Source organism: Triturus cristatus, chromosome 10, assembly GCF_964204655.1.
Source record: "Triturus cristatus chromosome 10, aTriCri1.1, whole genome shotgun sequence".
NCBI lineage: Eukaryota > Metazoa > Chordata > Amphibia > Caudata > Salamandridae > Triturus > Triturus cristatus.
In genome coordinates this window covers 269348641-269370536 of record NC_140593.1, presented here as the reverse complement: position 1 = coordinate 269370536, position 21896 = coordinate 269348641, and positions in this window count along the sequence as shown.

Below are 21896 nucleotides of genomic sequence, written 5' to 3'. Positions count from 1 at the left end.
AATACTTTTTCACAGTGCACTGCAGAAACTTCTCTCCATCGCCTATCAGGCAATTTCGAGATCAGAAGCAGCCCAGCAAACTACAATCTCCACTGGGCCCAGGAGTCAATCAGGAGGCCATTTTCCTTGTAAAGCTTTGACAAAAGGCATTCAAACACAGCACCTCTTGTGAGCCAGCACCACCCCCTCTTGACATTGTGAAAGACACTTCACCATAATGTCAGCCCTGGAGGAACGCAATGCTTGGAATAGAGTTCTGTTGGCTGAGGCCTGACATCTGATTCAGCAGCCTTTTGAATTGCTTAAGGACAACCTATTGTCAAGAGATATTTTAGCATAAATACATGACTGGACCCTACATTGATCCCAGTGGCTCCAATTGGTCCCCAAGGCACTATGGAAGTCTTTTGAAAAGATTTGACTGAAACCAGCTGTTCATGAGATTTGAGCCCACAACTTTTGATTCAGTTTGGGACGTCTATGGTTGCTAACCAATTTCCTCGAAGTTGGATGAGGAACTAGTCTTTTGTTCAACTGTATTGAATCCCCTTATTTCTCCACATCACCAAACACCTAATTCATTTTGTTTTTGTAAATGTGTTTATTCGACAATTCACAGACACAAATGCAATTTTATCAACATTACAATAGTCAGTGTATCAGTGCACACAATTATGCAAATTACCCTTGTTTTGCCTTTTGTCTGTATAAACTTTCATAGAACGTGAACTTTAACCATATGCCATAGAGTTACATTTATATTGGGTTTTCCATTCACTGCTTTAGCACATCCTTCATACCATGGCCAATCCACAAAGACTAGACATAATCAGGGAATACGAAACTAAAAAGGAAGGGACTCCACTCTGTTTGTCTTGTACCTCAGTGGAGATGGGAGTGTCATCAGTGCAGCACCCTGCCAGCTTAAACAACAGTAGAGCTATTTTAAAGAAAGTCCCTATAGGAAATTCTTAGATTTACAACAACTACCAGTCACGCCATGTTATGCACCTTTGACCTAAAATATTGAGTGTATGTAATCATTGTATGCATGTTTATCCTAACCGCAATTAACCTATTGCCAAGGTGTTTTGCAATCCCTATAATTTTATCTATCTTAAGTTGGTATCCTTATTTGAGTATTTATTAGGTAAGAACAAACTTTTTGGCACCAAATAGCTGTTTTAATTCTTGATGAAATAGTCATCTGTTACAGCACGTGTTATTGGTCCTCACCTTGTAAACAATGAAGAAATTACATATTTTATGCATATTGTACAATCTCCTGCTACAGAACATTGAGCAGGCTTGGGGGAGCTAACTCAAGAATGCAGTTATGAATGTATATTCATTGTGTTTTAAGGAAGAAAAAAAAATACATACTTTTTTTAAAAAAAAGTATTTCTTTACGGCACATAGTGAAACAGTACTATTTTACAAACAATTCCGAATAAGAAGCCTCACGGTCTCTGTACAGCAACAGTTAGTCCAATTAAGGTTGCCTTTGAAGTGTGTACCGAACCAGCAATAAGCATGAACACTGTCAGTAACAATCATACGAACTTGTAACTGAACATCCCCCCCCCCCACCCTCCCCCCACCTAGAGGTTTATCTAACAACATCTCAATCGGGAAAAAAAAAAACCATACATATAGTCTTTTACATGACATGCTTATATTTCGCTATATGTATCGTTTTGTTTTATGTGCTTTTATTGACTGTATAGCTGAAATAAAGATTTTTTGACTGACTGACTTAAACAACAGTCACATTATCATTCCGTTCCCCTATACTGCTATCGGCTTCCATAAGCCACGGCTGACACTCATCCAGCAGAAATCTCAGTGTTTCAGCTAGTGCCTGCCAGAGGTCTAAGTCCTCTGGCAGCTTGTCATCCAACCTCACGAGTTTCATACAGACTTCTCAGCCACACACCACTCTCCCATATCCCCCAATCAGCCAGAGACCTCTGATGCATTTGGACTCAGCCTGTGCATTACAATGCTTGGCCTACAATAATGTGAAACTTATGAACGTTTTCTTTATTTTGTGTGAAGCGTGTAGGCCCTATGCCCTGCAAAAAGTTCTGTGGTTGCAGTAGAATTACAGTATCGAACCTGTCTTCATACATGTTCGCCACCTGTGCCCTATGCTGTTGGATCTTGGGGCATGTTCTCATAAGACGATAGCACGTTACTACATCTTGTTCACATTTGGGGCACTCTATTATCAAGTTTGTGCAGCTTGCCAGGTGTACTATAGGTCCAATGCACATAGAAAAACTGCAACAGTCAAAACCGCTGATACTAGAGGCCTCTCTTATAAGTGTTAGTGGTTCCTGCCACTTTCTATTGTGGAAAATCTCTCCACAATCTGTTTCCCATTGATGTCTTGCTGTCAATGAAGGGATGTTTATATCCACTCGTACTGCCTGGTATATACGCATAATAATTCCCATGCCCTCATCCATGCATATGATCTGTACCAGCGTGCTTGAGGTCCGGGGTTACTCTTCTCTTCTATCTCCACGCTTTATGAGCCGTTGGCTATTTGAACCAGTACGTGGACGTCGATTCACCAAAATGTCAGGGGTAGCGAAAGTGACATCCCACCTCCTTTGAACTGAATGACATCACAGAAGTGACCTCAACATGACCTTTGACCCTAAATCTTCCGACTACGCGATGTCGCATGATCTTGATTAGATTACTACAATTGACATTGCTGAAGTTCCATAATACCTGTATCACTAATATAACAACACAAATGTCTATTTTCGATACCAGCTATATTAGGGTGTGTATAAGCTATGCCAGGTAACCATACTCCTTTCTCTTTGTATTAAAATTATTATGCAGTTATGTGTTCATCCCAAGAATTTAGAGTGTTACAAAACAAAGAACTGTACTGGAAGCCTAAATTATTTTAAGGTTTTATTCAAAACATACTTTTTCATGAATTGAAAATAATGAAACATAGCAACACTTTTTTTTTTAATGTGCATTTCATCATGGGTGCCCTTTTTATGCCCAAAATTACATGCAATATGACAGTGCAAGAATTTTGCCATTAGTGCTCTCTATATATCATTGGTTGCTCCTATGTTAAATATTACATCTAGTATGTCAGTGCCAGCCTTTTGGTTGCCTGCTACCAAATAGGCCACAATTGTGCTCCCTCATACAAAGGATTACTGCCTATCTATCAGTCCTAGTATTGTGCCATGCGTAATGGGCCCCCCCTATGCCAAAGAATTTGCTCCAGTATGCAAGTGCCATAATTATCCCATGGGTGTCCCCAAATGCCAAGTATTAGCTCTAGAATGCCAATGCCATTATTTTGACACAGGTGCCTGTCATGCAAAGAATTGTATTTAGTACACCAGTGCTAGCCTTTTTCAGTAATAGCCTCTGTGCGGCAAGAATTACCTTCTGTATGCCACGGCTGACTGCAGATTTGCAAGTATAACACCACATTCCCTCTCAAGCTCACATACTCACTCACTCAAACTCTTTCTCACTCAAACTCAATCATTCTCAGTCACTTGCATTCACTCATCCTCACTCACTCTTTTACTCATTCATTCAAACTCACTCTCACTTGGACTCACTCATAAATACTCATTCACACTCTACTCACTCTTACTCTCACTCACTCACATGTTCTATCTCACTCAGTCTCACTTGTTCTCCCTCATTTGTGTTCACTCATTCCCACTCACTCTGTTACTCACTAATACATTCTCTGTCACACTCACTTGTACTCAGTTTTAGTCACTCAGTTTAACTTGCTCTAACTCATTCTCACTCATAGTTACGTTCATTAACTGCCACTCACTCTCTTGCATTCTCACTCACACTCATTCACATTCCCTCACTCTCTCTAACACGCTTCACACATATCCTTCTTATTTCTCACACACTCACCTTTAGTCTCACAAAAACAAACATGCTCACCCATAGAAACAAACACTCTCATACTTACACAGACTATCTCTCTCACACAAACACACTTTCACCTGCCCCAATGAACACAACATACATTTTAACTCATTTTTGTAACTTACCTCAGCTGTCAGCGTATATCCTATTACAGCTCCTGTGCTCCATTTTGATTACACTTATAGTGAATAATAAACTATTATTCATTATTGATAGAATTAGAAAACGGACAGAAAACAAGAAGCGAGGAGCCCTGACGCCCACAAGGCTGACTGCCCTGTGTTCTTACCACTGATGTTACCACTTCAGAGGCCAGGGGATAGCAAAAGCACTGCCAAGAGGTGCAAAGGGTAATCTAGGAGTCACAACTGCGACTGGTGGCAACCCCTAATCAATGTCAATTTGTCCATTCCCTGACCATTCAGCTATTCATCTATCCTGTTTATTTCATTACTCCTATGTCTGTATTTCACATTTATCCTTCTCTCCCTGTCTCTCTGCATTATGCCACACCATTGCTTCTCTTATACCTGTCTCCTACTCTCTACTCTGGGACCGGTGCTAACCCCCATTAACATCAATTAAAATAAGAGGCGACATGAAGAGCATTGGCAAGTAGGTTGTTGTCTATCTTTTTATTGGTATGTAATGCCCCATCACTTCAGACGCATGCACCTTTTTAAAGCACCCCTTTCCTTATTAGCGTGTATTACAACCATCCAGCTGTTGTTATTCATAATAATCATATTTCCTGTTTTTCACTGACCCTTATAAATTCTCTACTTTTTTATCTCTATCCTCTTTCTCACTGACATACTATATAAGTAATGGCTCAATTGGCAGGTACTGTTTCACATTTGTAATCTGTGTTCTACCCATGGTCTTACTAGCTTTCTCTGTCTTCAGCCCTTTGTGAGGAGCTTATGATGTTAGTCAGTTCATCTCGATTCTCTGGTGTCCTTGATCCGCATCCATTTGTCCATATGCCTACTCATGTTGTTCAAATCATTTTGCTCTTATAATCATATGCTGCTTCCTGGTCATTAGGTGTTTTTATTTAATGCAACTTTCATCTTTTCCTTTGGCACTCTGTGTATTTGAAAGCCTCGCTGGCCTTCCACTAGCAATTTGTTGCTTGCTTTGTGGAATTCATGTCTTTTGCTAACTATCTCATGGTGTGATTTGTGGTTTTCAGCAGCTCTGAATAGTATAGTTCATGGCCACTTTTGCTATGTCCTCTATTTGTTTCCTTATTGGGGTGCCCTAAAGTACAGCACATGTAAGAGCCTGTTTCCTGCACAAATAATTTTGAGGAACACTTGCTCCTAGTTTCTCTGCTTCTTACAATGTAACAACTGCACCTGCTCATTAGAAGAATGAAACCTAGACCAGCTTGATCTTACCTTATAACGTTTTAGATGCAAGTCTGAGTTTGACAGTCCGTGGACTGTTGTCCCGGCAGTGGCGGTTCAATGGTGGTGAGCTGTCCGCCATATTACAAGTTGGGCTGATTAGGCTTTGCAAAGACTGCAGCTGGACTGCCAACACAATGCTGACCACTCCGGTCAGAGGAAGGTGGCCTCTATTGGGTGGGACAGAGGTGCAGCACTGCTGTCCATATTGCAAGTTGACTTTCCGAAGAGGTCAGCGGAAACAAAGGATTTGGTGTTCCAGTTCTTCCAAGCAGATTTTGGCATAGATCCCTTTCTCCTGTAACCCCGACACAGGAGCTTCTTCACCCAGAGGAATACATATGGGTCAGACTCTGGCAATAAGAAGGTGGTATTTTTCCACATTCATCATGCATTTGTTTGCATTCAACACATATGCAGTTGGAATGTATACGCAAGCATCGATATATATGGAAATACTTTGCCTACTGCTACAAGACTGCCGCAGCCACAGTGATGGCCCCTTGGGAAAACTCATAATACAGAAGTCATAGGGCCACAAGCGCAGCGGTCTCCTAGAGATCGCAGTCCTTCGCAGTAGGACCACCAAACTCGCAATAAGGCCCTAAATGTGTGTGATGTTCCTCTCACAGCGGAGCTCCTCTCTTGGCAACTGTCAGAAGAGACGCCTAACCAACATTTTTGATTTCTACTGTTTTTTAGAATAAAATAATTTTGCAGACTCATCCAAGTACAGAATGCTTAGGTTTTCTTCAGTAGGAGTCAGCCAATATGACATGTGTACAAACACAGTCTCATTTATATATTTTGATATTAGTTAGGTTTCTGGACCTTGGTACCAGAGTACCTGTACTCTGTTCCTTGGGCCTGTCTCTTTCTCACCTGTCTCTAACCTATTATCCTTTCTCTCAGATGTCTCTTTTTTATTTTTATTTATTTATATATACATACATACATGCACACAGACACACACCTCACCTGTCTGGCTGGTGTGTCTCTCTGTTTCCCTGGTCACAGTGGCCCACTGTTTTTTTCAGTAGTACAAGAACAAATAAAATGATAATAACTCTGTTATTAGCATTTTATTTTTTGCTTTTCCGTGCACTTGTAGCTTTCTGAGGCGAGGCGGGGCTGACAGAGCAGCGAGGAGGGGTTTGCACCCACTCCTAAGTGCACATGACTGTTTAACCGGCCCTCTCGGGCCAACCATAACAGTCTTTTGCACTTTCCCTCTTCTTCACCCAGGCTCCATTACAGCTTGGGTGGAGAACATGCCCAGGCCCCATGCCCCATCTGAGCACCGAGTCATGGCCTCTCCACCCCCTATCGGTGCCGTCCGCCCTTGCCTGGTTGTTAACTCTTCATTTTCTCTCTGTACTTGTGACCATTGTGAGGCCCCCAGTTTAGGAATGGTGGCAACATTTTCTTTTACTGCAGTGTTTAGAGTTTCATTGCTGAATTTATTTATGCTAGCCTGATGTCTCCATTTGCTGCGGGATAAAAATAGTTTTTAAAGGCTCATTGGATCACAATTTAACTTCTGTTTCTGGCACTTCTTTAGAGACCCCCTTAGGCCCTTAGGTCCCTAATTGACATCCATGGGCCAGCAGTGTATGTTCTTGCAACAGTCAAGGCGAAAGAGCTCCATCAGTTGTACCCAAGAAATAACCTTGCCGTTTTTGTACAATTCTCTCGCCTCCCAGCACATCCCCTGCCGCCAGTGATTTCTATTATGTTCTCCATCAATTTTCTTAAAATCTGTTATATCCTATAATGATTGCTCTGGAGCACTGATACCAAAGTACAGCCCAGGGGCTGCATGTGGCCCTCCTGACCTTTACTTACTGCCTCCTGGTCAACAGCAGCCCTGAGCTGCTGTACTCAACTCAGCAGTGGCATGTTAAGTAAACAGGCAAGCATTTATTTAAAGGTTGAGTGAAGTTAAAGAAAGGAAGTAACTAGTGTGTCCTGCACCTCTTACCTTAAGGAACACTTTCATTTTCAAACACATCTTGCAGCAAAGGTGTAAAGAGTCTGGTGTGTAGGGCATTGCCCATCCCATCTAGCCCTATTAAGGGCCTACCCTGGGATAACCAGTTGCTGTAGATGTTTGGTGCTGCAATCTGACTGTTTCACGTCCTACAGCGTATTCATAAAGTCTCTTCACGACTTCCGGCCTTCTTCTAAGCAAACATCTATACTGACAGGGATACTCTCAGATCAGTCAAGTATACCAAGAGGTCATCCACATAATGTGAACCTACATGTCTGCATCCCATACCAAATATTCGACTGTTTCTTGTAACAGAAACACCAATGGCTCTATCACCGAATCAAATAGTAAGGGTGACAAGGGGCACTCCTGCCTCATGCCTCTCTCTACCTCCCATTCTGCTGACACCATATCATTGGTGCGTACACATGCCAGAGGCTTGGTACAGAGAGGCGATACCAGCTTAAGATAATGTGGCCCAATTTTCATCTGTGTAAGAGTTGAAAAGAGGTACTGCCACTCCACCATGTCAAAAGATTTTCTGTGTCTAGTGACAGTACCAGCTCCTGGTGAACATGGTACTCGTCGCCCCGGATACTGTCTAGTCGTCTAATATTTAGCGCTGTTTGTCTACCTGGTATGAAGACACTCTGAACCACATGGACCAGACTCTGGATCACAATATTTATCCTTGAGGCAAAGACCTTACCCAGTGTCTTTTTATTCACGTTAAGCAGGGCCAACGGTCTGTACAACCTACAATCATAGGGATCCTTCCCTGGTTTCAACAGGAACACTATCTTAGCCTCTCTAATTGGTTTGGGCATTACATCCTTGTCTGGAGATCCTGATATGCCACCAGGAACTTTTCCGCCAAAGCATCCCTGTAAGTCAGATACTTTTCTGTGGCTAACCATCCATCTACATGTCTTGGCCGTGTTCAGGTCTTTTACAGAAACTTCTATTTCTTGTAACATTAATGGCTCATCTAGTTGAGGTTTTTTCCTCATGTGTTAGTCTGCGCAGTCGCATCGTACACATAACTGGGTATGTCGTCTCCGGGGGGGGGCGGCTGGTTGTATAATTGTGGGGGTATAGTGAGCGCAGACACGTACTTACATCGAAAGGGCTGCGGTCCCATGGAGGTCCAGTCTGAATGCAACATGGAAGCAAAAACAAGACCATTAGTGAGGGAAGGGGTGGAGATTGGTCAGACATGGAGAGAAGGGTTGAAAGAGCAAATGGACAAAGAAAAGGGGAAAGGCAGAGACAGAAAGAACAGGAAAAAGCAATGACGGACGCCTACCTGCGGGATTGGGAGGAGGGCGGAGAATTAGAAAATAGGTGGAAGACGCAAGAAGGGGGTGAACGAAGGTGAGGCATCAGAAAGTGAGGCACATCACAATAAGGAAGCAAGAACACCTGCCCTTTGAGGAACGCCAGGACTGCATCATGAAAGCAGGGGAATACAGACAGGAGACCAGACCGCTGAGACAGCGGAGGATCCAGAAGGCTAAGGGACAGATGTCACAGCCAAAACCAATTATGCGGAAGCAAAGGACTGGTCGGAAGACTGATGGATACCACCAGAATTTATGCAGCAGCCCACCACAACTCAGAAGAGTTGTGGCTGACCAGGTAAGTGCCTGCTAACCCAGAGCAGGAGGGAGTGGGAGGAACAGACTTTCTTTGTTTGTGATTTTACGGGTGCAAAGACGACTTTTGAGTATACACTGGGTACCCAACCCTTAAAGTCATTTTGGGAGCCAAGAACCAGACCCCTTCCTAATCAGGAATAGTCCATAGAGGGGGAGTAGGTACTTAAGAAGATTACTCTAGTGTGGTCATGATGCCCACATTTTCCCCTCATCTGCACGGTGTGGTGACGGGTTATGAGGAAAGCAAGGGGCAAAGCCTTACAGCCAAAGAAAGATACTGTGGTCATTGTAAACATACTTACCTGGGTTTATTTTGGCTTCTTTTTCCCAAAGGCATTGGTGGCGTCCTCCCAGTTAACCTGGAAGGAAAAGAAAAGAAAAGCGACTATTTAGTACCAAGAGCGGACATCCTCTGAACATCATTTGGAGCGATAGAAAAGAGATGGACATTTTCTAAACTTAGGAAACATTCCCTTGATGTTTTTTTGGTCAGATTAGTTTTTGTGTGCCAATGAACCCAAGCCATCATGTGCAAATCAGATAAGCCTCCAAAGTAGTATTTCCATCACTCCCTCCACAATAATTGTTTATAATAAACACAAAATACATCATGTATAGCACTCTGTGTGTTTATCATCTCACCGCATTCATTTATCATCGCTCAGTCTCACCTTAGCAACCACCCCAAAAGTCTGTCGGCTCTATCCCCATAACTGTGTACTAACTGTTGAAACTGTATTCCTTGCAGCAGCTCCCTCTCCAAAGTCTTTTCCAGTATACAGTTTTCCAAACCATACACCACCTGCTGTATCCCCAAATCAATATGCTGCTATTTCTCATCTAGCTCGTTTTCTGCTGCAGAGATTTCTATTTCTAACACCATCTTCCACATGAGTGTAGTGGGTATGGTCAAGCCACATAGCACCATCTTCATGGTGTCCCATTCCACCACCCGTGTTGGGGCTCTATCTGCATTTTGGCAGCTGCAGCTCATGCAGCTAAGAGTGGTGGGGAGGTGAGGTGTGGTGGGGGGCATTTCGACGGAAGGTAAGAGAAAATTAATTATTTAATTTTCCCTCGTCATCGTCGGTCAAAATCCCCCCCCTCCCGGCGCCTCCACTCCCACCTGCATGGGCAGCAGCTGTAGTTTGGTCAAAATAAGTTATTATTCTGCCTTGCACACCCCGCCTGTATTTACCATCTAGCAAAGCCGCCGCAGGTAGTCTCCAGAGCAATATTGCCACTATATTTCTGACAATTATAACTAAATTTAAGTGAGAACATTTCTGTCAGAATCCTGCCCAAATATGTCATTGTGGTCACTAGCAGTGCGTTCTGACTGGTCACTAGTACATAATACATTTCTAGTGCATGTACCTGTCGTGCTGGTGTAATGCAAGAATTCTTGTGTTCATCGGTGTTGTTCCCACTATACACACTGCATTCCCATGTTTGAAATGATTTGCTCAAGCAACTTTCTGATCCTTTTGTTTTATACAGGGTTCAAAGGTATCCTATCTATCAGACCATTTGGCAAACAGTTGCAGTCCCCAGCCATAACTTACGCAGTTGTGCAAATGGGGCGCCCCATCTACCCACTTTCCTGTCAAAGTTATGATCACCTGTGTTAGGTGCAAACTGGCCACAATTATTAGATCCCTGCCGTTTAGTTGTCCAGACAGTGTAATATAGCCCCTTTCCATGTCCAGCACTACCATAGTGGCCTCGTATGGTGTTTTCTGTGCTACCCACACTTCAACCCCTCTGGCATGTACGCTGTAACCTGCATGATTTAATCTACCCCACCACTTCTGTCGTAATTGTTCTGCTTAGCTGGCACCATATATGTCTCCTGTAGGCAAGCAGTCTGCACCCCCCATTGGAACAAGTATGCGTCTACCTTAGCCCTTTCAGTATAGTTATTTAGCTCTCTCATATTGCAGTTCACATATTGTATGATAGCTATCATGTTTGTCTGTCCATGCATTTTCTGCACCTTTCTTGCCCCAGATCTCTTCCTGGCGGCTCAACGTATATCCCATTCTCCAACATTGGCTTGTTAACCTCAGTCACATACAACTTCAACTCAAATACTGACTGAATCATGGTGCACCCTGACTCTCACTCAGGAGTCCATACACTCATATCCAATGTATTTTTTCCCTCCCTGAGTATGTCCTTGAACCCTATTGTGTGGGTTGTTACCATTCAAACCATCTCAGTGAATTAGTGTCAAACACTTTTTGTTCATGTTTCTGCTGATCCATTGCCCACAGAGGCAACACCAAAAGTGTGCCCATTGGAATAGATCCCTGAGAGCGTGAGATGCCTACTTTCCTTTATAGTGTCAATGTATAGTCTCAGTAACAGCTCTTTAATGCCATAGCTCCTATACACCCCCATACATCGGGAAACAACCTTTACATCGCGAGCATAAGACCACGATGCCTTTACAACTCGGTTGTTACAACAACCACGTTGTTACAACGCGATGCCATTACTACGCAAGTCATTACATCGACTTGCAGTAGATGGCGCTCTAACAGTAAGGAATAGTATAATTTACTATTCCAACACCGTCCCTACTGTTGTGTAGGCTGGTGTTGGAATAGTAAATTATACATTCCTAATGCTACGGTGCCATCTACTGTAAGTCAATGTAATGACTTGCGTAGTAATGGCATTGCGTTGTAACAACGCGGTCGTTGTAACAACCGCGTTCTTACATACCATGTAGTAAAAGCACGCATTGTAACGTGCTACATTCCCATACATCAGGTACACAAATGCAAAGGCACACAAAGATCAGTCCATACTGTTCATAGGGCAATGACCATATCAGTAATCACAAGAAGTCCATTCCAACTTTTCTTTTCTTTTTCTTTTCTGATTTCCTTCTTCTCAATGTAGTACAAAAAACTGGCAGCCGACACATGTTTCGTTTATGGACTTTTTCAAGGCCAAAAAGGTGTGGAAGAAAACACTGTAGGTCTGGATATAATAAGCCGGCTGTTTAAACGGATTCTTGTCTCCTTATGGGAAAGGCTTACAATAAATCTGTATAACCCTTACTGGAAGCAGGACTTTTCACCGTATAACCTGCCGGTGCGTCAATGTAACAGAACTAATATAAGAGCACTACCGCTCAGTGTGATCGAAGATGGTGTGAGACCGCAAAGTTAGATCGAAATTGTAGTCTGCACGTGCGGTCGAAGTAATAGCGCTGGTACGCCCGTGCATGCTCAACGGAGGCAAAGGGTCCCCCCGTATATAAAGATAGTGAGCACTGCATGCTCATTTCACCCGGCATACAATTAATGTATCATGGTCCTGGAAAGAGCGAAAAGGGGTAATCACAATAACGGTCAGCTCATAGAGTATCACGGCATACGGCGGATGCGTGGCCTTGATAAGCCTGAAAAAATAAAGTCGAAGGATCCCAACGTGCGTGTAGGCCAATGAGCTGACCATTACTGTGATTACCCCTTTTCACTCTTTCCAGGGCCATGGTACAGGGCTATTACTTCGACTGCTCGTGCAGACTACAATTTCGATCTACCTTTGCAGTCTCACACCATCTTCGAGAACACTGTGCAGTAGTGCTCTTATATTACTTTTGTTACATGGATGCACCGAACGCGCCAAATTTGAAATTCCTGCCAGAGTGACCTGCCTTGTGGACGGGGGGGCTGTCGTTACCCTCCTCACCTTACCGCTGGTTCAGTTGTCGCTCCCTTGCTGGGCTCAGGTTTGCCGCTGCCGCCATTCTACTCCGCGGCCTGGAAGCGCTGCTAGACTACACCTCCCAGGTGCCCCGGCGCCCCTTCGACGAGACCTACGCGCCCGGAGGCGCATAAAAGATCCTAGCTCCCTCGGTGGAGCGGGAAACGTGCCAAATTTGAAATTCCTGCCAGAGTGACCTGCCTTGTGGATGGGGGGGCTGTCGTTACCCTCCTCACCTTACCGCTGGTTCAGTTGTCGCTCCCTTGCTGGGCTCAGGTTTGCCGCTGCCGCCATTCTACTCCGCGGCCTGGAAGCGCTGCTAGACTACACCTCCCAGGTGCCCCGGCGCCCCTTTGACGAGACCTACGCGCCCGGAGGCGCATAAAAGATCGTAGCTCCCTCCGCGCCGCGGGACGCGCGCGGGCGGGTGCCGGGCTAAGCCCGGGCAAAGGGCGGGCCCTCTGTGGCCCTCAGAGGACCGAGAGAGGCCGGGTCGGGCCACGTCATTAAGTTGTAAGGCATATACCCGCAAGCACCTGGTTTGGGTGACCTGCTTATCCCCTCGATTTCAGATATTGTTGTACTGGTTTTATTCTCTTCATTTTGGCTAACCTGTATCACTGTATGTGTTGGTGATATTATATCGTGTTATTGTTTAATTTAAATTTTAGGAATTCCCAGGGTTTTGCTTAACATGGCTAAATCTACGTTGGGAAATAAATCTTCCACTGCTTCAACATTAGATAACTACTTAGTTAAAGTAGTTACTAAAATTAACAGCGATAGGCGCAAATCCCTAGGTCAGGGGTCCAACTCAACGACCATCTGCCCTTTATTGGATGATACATCCACCATATCATCCCCTCCATTTCACGGTGTGAACAGTTCCAATGATAACCACGATTTGGTAACCCTGGGCGATCTAGTTCTTGTTGAACAAGAATTGCCAGAAGTTAATAGGGACCCAGTAAAAGATGTAAATGAGGTCCCATCAGAGGAATCCCCGGACCTGACTATACAGAGAGTTCTGAGACCCCGTAAACACACTCAATTGAAACAGGGAGGTGCACGAAGCATCCACAAAAAAACAGGTTCTGCGTCTTTAATTGGGGTTACCTCGGAGGTAGCCTCTTCTAATAATCTAACAACTAAGATTGATCCTGACCAATTAGATTCCTTGGTAGGCATTTTGGAGGCTAAAATTTTAAAAATAGTTGAACCCCTAGTAACCAAGATTGGTGAACTATCGGCAGAGATCGAAGGTCTACGTAATCTCGTGGGCCTTAGTAACAACTCTTCCGGGAAATCTTGTAGTGTAGCTGGGGTTCATGTGGAACTGTTGACCCTCATAAGTCCTCAAAGGTAATTTTAAATTGTGCTGAACCCCTGGTTGTTGTACCCACGATCAACGTGAATAATACTTTACCACTAGATAGCTGTTCAAGGAGCAACCAGGTACCCAGGAGCATGCACACGGGAGGAGCGCAACCAGACTTACCCCCTGATTGCGCCCCTTTTGTTGTAGTGTTAACAAATGTACCCCCCCTGAAGGATGGTGCCCAAAAAATTAATTCAGAATCCCACGAATCTCTTAAGAACAAAACAGTTTCGTGGTTAAATAAACATTGTGGATTTCCAGTGCATTTAGCCCACCAGATATTAACAACTAGAAGAGTTTCATGGATAGGGCATTCTCGTAAGAACACAAAGGGGGATTGTGTTATAATAAACTTTAGCAATCCTTCCTTAGCCAATAACACCCTATTAAAAGCTACTTTGCTCCCTCATACCGATCAGGGTATTACCCTCCGATCACTGGGTTATTTTTATAGGCAACAGACAAATCTACCCATTAGTGATCCGTTGGAGGGCAGAGCACGTTACCCTGAAGGACAGTTTTTTCACGGTATCGTCACTTCTAACCGTTTTCAAGCTTTGAGTGATTTAGACTCTAATGATTGACTCCACCATGATTGGGTTACTCCTAGATCTACTAGGGAAGCTTCAATTTCAATATTGGAGGAGGACCAGGGATTAAGTGGAATTGAGTTAAGTACGAGGGTAGAGGGCACCTCAAATGCTATGACTGTAGTGAGGAATGTTAATGTTGAAAATGTGGATAGTGTAGCTGTTGTCCCATTGCAGCCTGTAGGCACAAGTGTCCTTAGTTGGAATATAGCCGGCCTTAACAGCAAAGCGCATGATCCCATATGGAGGGACTGTTTATTAGGCCATGAAATTATTGGGCTACAAGAAACTTGGGACACTGAAAGTACCTTCTTGTTGGATGGGTTTTCTGCTTTTTGGTCACCTGCGGTGGTCTCTTGCAGGGGGAGGGCAAAAGGCGGACTTCTCACTCTCATCTCATTGACACTCGAGGGTAAATACAGTAAAGTGGAGTCAGGTTCGCCTCATTGCCTAGCAGTGGAAATTCAATCCAACTCTAATGGGAACTGGCTTATTGTTAATTTTTATAATTCGTTTACTAAGAGTACGCCAAATGAACATTTAGTCAGTCTATATGATTTTTTGCAAATGTATAATGAAAATAACAAGACTCCCTATTCGGTTATTAGTGCTTGGTGATTTTAATGTTCATTGTTGTTTTAGCAACTGTTTTGTATGGGACAGCTTAGGTCCATCAAACCAAGGAAATATGCATTTCGAACATACACCACAGGGTATGTATCTAGATGAGCTCCTTGCTGGCAATGCCTTGGTTCACCCTGTTAATCATCCAAATGATATCCCAACCTATAAAGGAAGCGGTTTGGGCTCCACCATTGATTACATTTTTGTCAGCACAACCCTAGCAGATAATGTAAGTCGGTACAAGGTAAATTGGTCTATTTACAGTGACCATAATTCTGTCAAGATATCCCTGACTGACGATCTTAGGAAAAGCAAATCTGACAATCCCACTGTCAGAACTCTGGACATAAGGCCAACTGACCAAACACGTCGCCTGAAATGGTGTCAAGTGGTACCAAAGGACTTTAATGAGAATTTGTTGGGAACGGTTGGGGATGAAATGTATATGTGTTTGCAAGACGGGATTTTTGGTGAAGCGGTCCTGACAGCTTATGGTAAAATTTGTTCTCAGGTAAACAGTGACCTTAAAAAAGCATGTAAGGCCAAACCCATGAACGGGGAGAAATGGTTTGATCACAGGTGCTCATCAGCCCAACGGAAGTTAATGAGAGCTCTGAAAGCTGTTCCACCAGACAGAGCAGAAATCGCTGTATTCAGGAAAGCCTATAAAAAGGCACAGAATAAGCGTAAAAATGAAATTAGGGAAGAGGCATGGAATGAACTTTTATCCATCGATGTTATTAAAAATAGTGCCAAATTTTGGACTATCGTAAACAAGCCTTTTTTTAACGGTAAAAGTAATAACGAGCTTGACTGCGGTATCCAAGAAGATAAGTGGTGTAGCCATTTTAAACAGGTGTATGATGGAGAAGGCCCTAGGGTGACGTCTTCACTTAACTCGGAGAATTATACCCTGTCCTTTACAGAACTAGAGGTCACAAATGCCATCATGCAAATGACAAGTAACAAGGCGCCGGGACCTGATGGAGTCCCGGCAGACCTCTTTAAATCAGATATAAAAACCTGGTCTAAAATTTTATTCAACGTCTTCGTAAACGCATGTCAATTGGGCCTACCGTCGACTTGGGCAAAATCTGTCATCATACCTATCTTTAAAAAGGGTGATAGAGGTGACCCGAGCTGTTACCGTCCAATCTCTTTAATAGATTCATCCGTGAAAGTACTGGGGAGGGTTGTCCTTGCCCAACTGACTGGTTGGCTAGAGGAAACAGGAACACTCTCTAAGGTCCAGTACGGATTCAGAAAAGGGATGGGCACCATAGATCAATGTCTAAACTTACAACTATTAATTGGCAAATACACGGTGGCCAAGAAGGGAACCTTATTGGTAGCCTTTATGGACCTGTCATCGGCCTTTGACCGTGTAAATAGGTCAAAACTATGGTCCCTGCTCCTATCCCATGGAGTAGACAAAGACATCGTCTACTTCTTAGCTGATCTACATAGAGAGTTATCGGCTACAGCTCGGTATGATCAAATGGGCAACTGTACAAAAGACATACCCATATTAAATGGTGTTAGACAAGGGTGCATTTTGGCACCTCTGCTTTTTACACTTTACATAAACGAATTAGACAATGCCCTAATCGCCTCATGTAATGTTTAATCCCTGCACTTTTATATGCCGATAACGCCGCCCTAGTCGCAAGAACGGGAGTGGGCCTTCAGTTACTGCTTGATTCATTTGCAGGTTTTATGAAGGCCCTGGATTTAACTGTCAATTTTGCTAAATCGCATGTTATGGTCATTGGTCCAAAATCCGCTAAGTCTAAAACCTTTAAATGTGGGGGTCACCAATTATCCAGGGTATCTTCATTTCCTTATTTGGGCGTTCTTTTTGACGACCAAGGTTCCTGGGTAACCCAAATAATAGCAAAAAAGATTGTTTTATCTAGAGCAACTGTGGGTGTTCTGGGTTTTGCCAGAAAGCTAGGCGCCAGACCTATGAGGGCCCTTATTCAAGTTTATAAAGCTAAGTGTCTCTCTTTGGCATTGTATGGAGCCGAGATATGGGGCATCAAAAATGTCAAAAGCATTCAGATTGTCGAGGATAGGTTCTTAAAAAACCTCCTTTCAGTCCCGATCTCAACTGCTAACTATAATGTCCATCAGGAACTTGGAATCGTTTTTTTAGAAGATAGCATTGCCCTGGCCCCATTATTGAAATGGATTAGCATTTGGCTTAACCCGGACCTACAGCGGAATCGTACAATTATGAAAGACTGTACATTGCTAGATTATGGGTCGAGTATACCCTGGCTGAAATATATTCAGAACCTGGCCATAAAGCTAGGTAGACCTGAATTATATCAGTCTCCAGAGGCCCTAGTAAAAGGTGACATAAAATGGTGTATAGAAACATTTATGCACATATCTACCATGGATAGGGAAGGGAACGAGTTGGTTAAGGGCACCGTTAGGGCTCACCAGCTCTGTAAAACAACACCATCCATGGAACCATATTTAGGATTTGTCACAAATGCAAATCACCGTTTCCTTCTGACTAGATTCAGACTAAATCAATTACATCTCCTGTTTGGAGATAGGAAAGGTTGGAAAAGGGCTGTGGACCTTGGCCCTTGTTCCTGTGACAATTTTTCCCCACAGGATATGACATATTTTTTCTTCTTCTGTGAGCACTTTATTGACATAAGGAAACGCTTTTTACTCCCTATATTAAGAAACAAAGGCTTTGTTCAGGTGAGACCTGCTCTTCTTTACCTTCAGATGTTAAATGATGTTTGGGAAACTTTTAACATTGCGAATTTTTTATCCGTTGTAATTCGCTCCTTGAGGAAATGAACTGTATCCTTTTTAATGTTTTTAATTGGACACGTTGCTCTGTTTTATTAATTTGTGTTAATGTGTTTTTTAGCTGTAGTGATCATTTAAAATGAAATCTGTGTTTTTAAGTCTATTTATTGTAGTATGCTTTTATGGTTTGCACTTAAACCGAATAAAGACTTTTGACTGACTGACTGACAGAGTTGCCCCCTTACACCTAGGAAAGCTGAGAAACTAGATCAAAGGGTACACTTATCAAAGCAACCTTCATACATGTATTGCATTCTGTATGGTACCTTTATTCTACTATTGGGGACTGTAAACTAAACCAATGCAAGCAGGCTAATACTCGAGCAACCAAAAAAATGATGAGAGCTCACAATTTCCCACCTGTTTTTTTTTTTACCATTGCCAAACCTATTCCCATGTTATTGTCAACAAAAGTTAAGAAACAGAACCAAAAGGTAGTAGGGCCTAATCATTGTTTTGCTTATCTACATAATGTTGTTGTAAATTAAGACCTATACTGTTTCAAAAACATATCTCTGATTGGACAATGACGTTTATTATGTTTTATTACTTTGTGTCATGCAGTTGTTGGAGTTCTAACCCCTCTTAACTGATTACAATAAGTCTTGGCTACTTGCCCAGACTGTCCTTTGGACTTTCTTGACCCAATGAGCAGTTCAGTAGTACTCTGGTCCCTAAATACTAAGCCATAGGTATTGGCCATTGACCGGCCCAGTAACCAATGATTGTCTAAGGATCTGTAGAACACGCCTGACACTCTCAATGCAAACTATTTTGCGAGCTACATTCTTTGAATGGCCTTCCACTATTACATGATGCATAACCCCCGCACTGTGCCCACTCCATCGTACATGCACGTTACCCCACTGTATTCCTTAAAAGAAACAAGCCAACATGTCTTTGTATTTGTAATGGTCATTTGTTGGCCGCAGTTTTTATTTGGAATACATGGATATACTTTGGCATAATTTGCATTCCATGGTCATAAGTCATCGTTGGTGACTGTCATATTTGCGTCATAAATCATATGCATTTTTGTCATACATCATATCATCCATAAATCATATGTACATCACCAATTAGCACATTGGACTTCCAGTTTGTTGGTTAGCTCATTTGCCGTCTTGTCTGGTTTCTTGTCCCTTCTGGGTCATCTCTTTGTTCGGTTAGGTTTTTCGCCCTCTTTGCGCGGTGGGGGGGGTAGCTTTTGTCCTGGAGTTAGGCCACAACTCGCTACCTTGTTGGACTCTGTTGTGCCTTGCCATCCGGCGGGGGCTGGGCTGCGAGAGCCGTCTCCGTTTGCTACCCCCCTTTTTGTAGGCCAACTCACCCAGCCGTGAGGCATCAAAAGGTGAGTGGTCCTATTCCGGCACCTTCCCTTCGGTGTGCCTCCGTACCAACCATTATCTTAGTAGCTCTCCGCCATGCCACCAGGGAGGCTTACGCCTTCCTGCGGCTCCCCCATTCCTTTGGTCCTTTTACCTGCAACCTGCCAGAGCCATGGCGCCCCACAGGTTGTCCCAGAATACTTGCATGCCTTCCTCCGAGAGGTGCACCCCGTCCAGGCCATAGAGTTCTGGGCGTCCTCTGTGGAGGAGCCCGTGTCTGACGCTCTCCAGACCATTAGTCCTGCAGAATTTGCTCACAGCGAGGTTCAACTTTTTCCTCAAGTTCTCGACAGCTTTCTGTTATTCAGCCCTGCACCATTCCCTTCTGCTGATCAGTTCTGACCAGATGATGGTGGTACTCCTGAAAGACCTGGCTGCCTTCGTGAGGCCCCTTTGTTTGTCATGGAGGAGTGCTTTCCTCCCCAACTTGGCCAGGTCGTTACCCCCCCAGATGTACAATCAAAATTTCCGGATGCCATGCCGCTTCCGCCTGCAGGTCCACAAGGGTCGCAGTCACCCGGTCCCATTACATTCCTGGTTGGCCCCTCCACCGGATGCACGTGTCCACCGGTCGTCCTTCCTGTTTGTGGCCCCCTTGCCGCCACCAGGACTGCATTCTTGTTACGAAGGAGTGGCCCACCACCCACACCAGGCGCAGTCTCCTTCCTGCCAAGCAACAATCACAATTGTCAATATGCAGCTGGCCCCTGAGGCGGGGGGGGCGGTTCTACAATAACTGTGGTCTCACGTAGGTCCGGTATGCCCGTGACTATCATCTGCCTACCGCCTGTATTCCCATCTCGGCCATCCCGTGCTGTGCCGTTGTTGTGGCCGCCCCGATTCTGAAGGAGTGTGACCCAAAGTCCGCTGGTGGTAGCCCCGCATTGTTGAGGGCCATCCGGATGACTGCAGTGAACTGGAATTTGCTCAAATGAGTGCCGTCCCGTTGTTGAAACAGTGGCCCTTCACCAGCTGGACGCACCGCAATGTATGCTAGCAGACAGCATACTGCACAGTATCTCTGGTCCTTAATGCAGTACAACCACACTAATGCTCCTCTGCCTGCCTGGTCTGTCTTTGACCGTCTCAGTAGTATATTCAGGTTCGTGTTTCTGGGCATCACATCACCTTTTTGCAAGCAGTGCGTAGCTAGCCCAGTCCTCGCTGGCGCCACTAACTCGCTGAGGCGGAAAGCCCCGAAGAATGCGGTGGAGAAAGCTGTTTAAAAAATAGGAGCTCAAAGGTATCTTTTGTTATGTCACCCAGTGCCCCCAACAGCAAGCCCAGCTTTGTGTACTCTGTTGGGCGCCTGGTGTCCTGTCTTGTGCCCTCTGTGCCTTTCCATCACTTCAGTGCAGTTTTGATATAATGAGAAGCCACGGGATTTTGCCCTGTCTCTAGTTTTGCGTGATGTGCCACGGCGACCAGATGGGCTTGCGCCCATGACCTGGATTTCTTGCAGTTGAATGTCCTCTGAACGAACTTCTCAGCCGCCCTGCTTGTGGCCCCCACATCCCCCAAGGTCTGAATGCCCCCTATCTGCATCACGGTCTCCACATACTTTTTATATCCCCTGGCTGCCCCCGGAGCGAGGGCTTGGTTGATCAGCTCCGACAGATCTACCCTGCCAGGCCCCATAGATGCACCTGGAAGGGGGTCATGTCCTGCTCTGCCCCAGGTGCTAATTCCCTGAATTTGTCCATCCGTGCTCTTGAAAGGGCGTCTGCCACCTCGTTCTCAACCCCTAGTACGTGGCGTGCTCTCAGGTCTATGTTTCCTCCAAACTGTAATGTAACCAGTTGGCGCATTAATCGCAGCATGTCTGGGCACCTGGCTGATCCTCTATTAATCGCTTGTAGTACGCCCTTGTTGTCTGACCATAGTGTCATCTTCAAGTTCTGCAATTCCTGTTTCCAGATTGTTAGCGCTACTACTATAGGGAACAGCTCAAGGAACGTAATATAGTTGGTTGTGCCCTGGCTGCTCCAACTGTTGAGCCATTGGCCCACACACCATTTACCGCCCAGGATTGCCCCAAAGTCTTGCTGCCTGCCGCATCCGTAAAGAGTGCTATCTGCCTTCTGGTGACCCAGCCTTCTCTCCAGATCAACGTCCCGTTGAAGTCTGCCAGGAATGTGTACCACATTAACAGGTCCTGCTTGACTCCCACCCCCAGCCTGATGTGGTGGTGTTTGTGGGTGAGTCCCGCTGTCAATTGAGTTAAACACCTAGCGAAAACCCTGCCTGCTGGTATAACCCTGGCTGCAAAATTGAGTTTGCCTATGAGCTTTTGGAGGTCCCTCAGTGTTGCCTTCTCGCGCCCACAAAGGCCCCTGATGTCTTCCCTGAAATC